The 5680-nt window shown below is 29.9% G+C and overlaps 1 long non-coding RNA gene across 2 annotated transcripts; it reads left to right on the forward strand.

Moving 5' to 3' along the window:
* Positions 1 to 360: 360 nt before the first annotated feature.
* On the forward strand, positions 361 to 5256 carry LOC139086498 (uncharacterized). Of its 2 annotated transcripts, none has more exons than XR_011544026.1 (2): positions 361 to 598; positions 3520 to 5256. It is a non-coding gene; the product is annotated as an uncharacterized lncRNA (long non-coding RNA). The 2 variants fall into 2 exon arrangements; XR_011544025.1 differs by lacking the exon at positions 361 to 598 and adding an exon at positions 2305 to 3006.
* The last annotated feature ends 424 nt before the right edge of the window (positions 5257 to 5680 follow it).

A 5680-nucleotide genomic window follows, 5' to 3' on the forward strand; every position in this document is an offset into this window, starting at 1 on the left:
TGTTAAGACTTTCAATATGACTTGTTGCTGATTCTACTACCAAGTATGCAGCTTTTGTAGGCACTGGATGTCATTTCCCTCACGGATTCCACTTAAGTTTGATGTAAACGTCTTCAAGGACTTTGAATTCCTGTCTAATTAAGCTGTAGTTTTTCATGATCTCCATATCCTTGTTGGTGTCTTATTGGCCTGATTATTATAGTCTCAAACCCATTAAGCAGCACTGATTAGACTCAAGAATTAAAAATTTTCATCCAGAATCCTTAGATGAATTCCTCCTATGATTATTGTCAATTGGGGACTCAAAAAGCTATTTCTTTGAAGAACCACTTCAAAACCTTGATATTTCATACTTGTAAAGCAAAAAATATCAATTTTGCTTATTAAAAATTTATAACTGTCAATTCTAATTTAAAATAACCAAGATGATGAAAACATTTGAATGGTTTTGAAAAGATGTAAGGAATTGTAAGGTTTTGAGAGATTGTAAATTTTGTAAAAGGTCATTAGGCAAGTGAACGAAGAACTTAAACGTAGTGAAAATTAAAAGACAGTGAATAATAGTAGACAGTGAGGAAGTTGGGGAAAACCGTAAAGAGTAAGTTGAATTAATGTTTTTATCTAAGTGGCTAAATTGAATTGATATTATACCTATAAAATATTAAAGGATTAAAACCTAAATTAAGACAATTTGATGAGAGCAAGATGATAAAAATTAATAAAAATTGTTACACTTAAGATTAGATATCAATGAAAAAGTTAAATTGTTTTTCTTTTAGTTATTTATCTCGAATTATTATTGTATTTTCTACTACATTTTAATCTCTACGTGAGAAAAATCCAATCAAAAAATTTTTAACCTAACTTATCTCCGTATGAAAATTAAATACATCTGATAAATTTAATTATCAAAATTAATGAGAGGTTGCTATTATTGCAACAAAAGTGCGTCTATATATGACAATAAAATAAGGTGTAAAGTGCGAAATTGTGTTTACTGGAGTCATAGTGAGTGTAGAATCAAAAGATCCAGTAGAACAAAAGATTTGAAAAATTGGTCGTGCAAAAAGCATATAAACGTTCAATTAAGGACACAAGGTGAATTAAATGAAAATATGGCGATGCCAAGAACCCCTTTAAGTAATAAAAATGATCAAATTAATGAAACAGATAGTGTAATTAATTTAGAAAATAATAACCTCGAAAATGAAGATCGACAGAATATAGAATCTGATTATGATCAAGGTAATTTTAATCAAGATCATCAATCTGATATTGATTTAGAGGACATTAGAATTCCCAGATCCACTTCGATCAACAATTATACTAGTAATGTCGCAAATTCCAGATCTAACAGTCCTAATATTCCATCAAATTCTAATAATGTAAATTTTAATAGCAGAAGAACTGCACGATTATTCAGCGAAGTACCTAAACCTGTTTTAAAATTTTGTCTTGTCTGTAAGAAAGATGCAAAGAAGCATGCTTTTACTTGTAAAGCTTGTGACAAAGTTTGTCATCCGATATGTTTGCAGGATGATGAGGAAGGAACTGTAGATAATATAAATGCAACTTATGTTTGTAGTTCTTGTGTAGATTTACTAAGAAATTTGAATAGTATGGATAAAATATCTCATAGTTCTGAAAATAACATCAAAAAACCTTCTAACTTAAATTTAATTAATAATGTGAAAGCCTCCGAAGACGTCAATATGATGCAAAACTCGTTCAATAAAACTACTCCTGGATTTAGATTCTCTAACGTGTCAAATTCGACCAATAATAGATCTGAGATGGATGTATATTTGATAAAACTACAATACAACAAACTTCCATTAGTTACTGATTCGGATTTGGCATGGAATGTTTTTTATAGTTCATTCTTGCGTACAAAAGATTTGTACGACGCAGATGAAAACGTGTTGAGAATCCAGGATGCCATTAAAGATGATGTTGTGAAAAGAATCGGTGGTAAGGGACTTTACAATCCCAGAACGTATGAAAAATGTTTACAAGATGTAAACAAGAGGTTGAAAAATAATATTTCCTATTTGACAGCTGAAGCATCGTCATTAGAAAGTCATGCGAAAATTAAATCAGAAAATAAAAATAGTTTGGTAGAATTTTTTGATCGTGTTAGAAATTTTCATACCTTGGCCGAAGCTTATAATGACAATTCGTACTCTAACAATCGTAGATTCTTAGCTAACTTATCTGATGTCGTTCCTACCTTTATAAAAAATAAATGGGAGTTTAGGCAAGCAAGCCTTGAAGATCAAGGTATTAATCCATCCTTAGAACACCTAATCGAGATCTTTGATCGTGAAGTTCCACGTTTAGAAGCAAGCATCAGAAATGACAAAATTAGAAATATCGACAAAAAGTCAGAAAATAAAACACAGCATAAAGATTTGAGCAAAGTTAGTAGAAATCATAACACTAGTGTTAAATTTATGGAAAATAATTCACTAGTGAAAGGAAGTAATTATCAACATAAAAAAATATCCTGTTGGTATCATAGAAGTAATGATCATGATGGAAATGATTGTAAAGCATTATGGCAGTTAGATGGAAAAACTGTTTCTGACTTGGCTAAGAAAGCCAGGATATGTACATTCTGTGGACAAAATCAGCATAATCCATGCTCACTTCGAGAATATCTTAAATGTAAGATCCCTAATTGTGATCATAATCATTTGTCATTATTTTGTTACAGGAGAAGACTTCAAAGATTAGAAAATAAAGCCGAAGATGTCACTTCTAAGGTGCTGGAAGATACTTCTAGCGAAGAAGAAAGTGCGACGACACCCACACCTCGTAATCATAACACGAACATTAAAAATGATGATGACACAATGACAGCAAATGAATTAATTGATGATCTGATGAAAAGTGAATATTACACAAATATTTCGGAAGAGATGAAGAGTCAACTGATGAATTATCAAAAATCGCACAGAACGTCTCACATTTTTGCAAACAGCAGCAACAATTCAGCACATGAAAGTAAATTTGAAGTGATTAAAATCGACACAGGAAGTCAAACGTCAATAATTGACAATAATGTTAAAACTTATAAGGATGTATCGACACAAACGTATTCAATAACCGGATCTACCTATATTGAGAACTCTCAAAACATTTTGCATAATAAGCAAAATGACACTGATTCCATAAATGAGCTTGACACAGAATTAGCATTTGAATCGCTTAATTTAAATGTTAAGAGTAACGTGAATACTAATTCTAGCATTAAAGTAATTAAAAATGACGATAATGTCAATACATACACTCATAAGTCACACACTAAACCAGCACTTCCAAAATTATTAACTAATGTCAAGAAAATTAAAGCTAAACGTTTTCTTAGAAGATCTAAGATAAAAAGCACTTGTCACATAAAACCCGATAAATTGAAGCATAAAGATATGCTTAACCACGATTCTAAAAGACATAGAAAGAAAGAATCAATTAATCCAGTCAACCATGAATTTATTAAACTCACTTCATTCATTCCAGGCACCAAGATAAAACCGAAGAAGTTGATGAAAATCGGACATTAATCGATGAAGACTGGACTGGTAAAATGGAGACGACGATATTGTACAACGCATAATCAACCAAAACGATGATGAGTAAAAATACTCTAAATTTCAAAATTATACCCTGAAAAAGTTTCACGAGAAACTAATTATTAATTAATATCACTTTCACATAATCTTAAACACATAATCTCACTTAAATATTAAATTATGCTAAGAAGTTTATCCTTATGTCCTAAAATTTCCACTAATTATTAATTTTGATAAACACAAGTTTAAAAACACTAAAACCATTAATAAGTTGCGAAAGACGCAGAAAATTATAAATCCAAAGGTTTATTGGACTACTAAATTGCCTTTAAACTATTTAATTGCATGATGCAAACAAGAAAAGATGATCTTTTCATTAAATAACAAAAATTATGCTAAAATATGAATTTTAGTACACAAAGACCGTTGAAGGTCAAAATTTGAACTTAGAAGTTCAAAAAAGATGAAGCGTTGCTTCTTGATTATTTGTTTACAAAATAATATTTGTGGAAATGTGGAACTTAAATTAAATGGTCAAATAGCAATAAATTTACATAATCACAACAACAAATAAGTTCTAAAGAACATGAAGAGGATAAACAGGTAGAGGAATATTAAGTAAAACCAAAAATTTGTGTATTAAGAGTGAAAGTGATAATGAAAAAATTAATGCAAATAGATGCATATAAATTGACAGAGATTCAAAATAAATAAATTAATGAATAATACAAAGCATTCAAATATGCTTACAATAGGATAATTATACTCATTAGAAATGAGTTTGATCATAAAAAAATAGTAATACTTAAACCATGAAGAAGAAAATTTTCTAATAATTTTTATACCATTCTTTCAGCATAATGAAGTGAATTTTTTGTCAGGATCGACTTACTGAATTACGAGAGACTTTTGATTGAACAGGAAACAACACAGTCGGCTATCAACAAGAGTGTCAACATTATTGGACAACATTACGCTTTTGATGGTATTAAAAATTAGCCAGCTAGGAAGATTCAAATTCAACTATACAGCGAGACAGAATCAACAATAGTATTTATCTTGTGAATATAGATATAATTAATTTAATGAATATTTGTAATAATTATAATTCAGTTTTGATCAGCCACAATCATTCATGTTAAATTCTTTGAATAATCTGTCATAAATTTATAATGCTAACTCTCAAATTTCGCTTACAACACATAACATTAAGGTACTATACATGCCTAATTCTAAATTTCCGCTTTATATTTATTAATTATCACTTTTGTGTGGCGGTATGTAAAGCAAAAAATATCAATTTTGCTTATTAAAAATTTATAACTGTCAATTCTAATTTAAAATAACCAAGATGATGAAAACATTTGAATGGTTTTGAAAAGATGTAAGGAATTGTAAGGTTTTGAGAGATTGTAAATTTTGTAAAAGGTCATTAGGCAAGTGAACGAAGAACTTAAACGTAGTGAAAATTAAAAGACAGTGAATAATAGTAGACAGTGAGGAAGTTGGGGAAAACCGTAAAGAGTAAGTTGAATTAATGTTTTTATCTAAGTGGCTAAATTGAATTGATATTATACCTATAAAATATTAAAGGATTAAAACCTAAATTAAGACAATTTGATGAGAGCAAGATGATAAAAATTAATAAAAATTGTTACACTTAAGATTAGATATCAATGAAAAAGTTAAATTGTTTTTCTTTTAGTTATTTATCTCGAATTATTATTGTATTTTCTACTACAATACTCTTCAAACAGATCCTGAGCCACTAACAGCGCCTAATATCCCTTTAACTCCTTCACTCCATTACTATATCCTCTCATTTCCACTACCCTCATCGTCTCTCCTCCGTTCCGCCTTCACATTTCATTATATTATTTTTCTATTGTACTTAATGCTCGAAAAATGTAAAAGGTCGCGTAGGAACTCGACAAAAAAAGACAAAAGGAAAATTGAGGAAGAAGCGGAAGTGGAAGGGCACACGAGAGGGACTGTTGAGAGAGAGGGAAGAGACGACGAAAAAAAAATGAAACAATAAGGAAATGGCAATTAATTATGCACAAGGAATAAAATGCCTGAGAATTTTTGCCTTTGTTGCTGGAATGAAT

The sequence above is a fragment of the Chironomus tepperi genome, unplaced genomic scaffold (assembly GCF_022539635.2).
Source record: "Chironomus tepperi strain 1889 unplaced genomic scaffold, CSIRO-AGI_Ctep_v1 contig_85, whole genome shotgun sequence".
NCBI lineage: Eukaryota > Metazoa > Arthropoda > Insecta > Diptera > Chironomidae > Chironomus > Chironomus tepperi.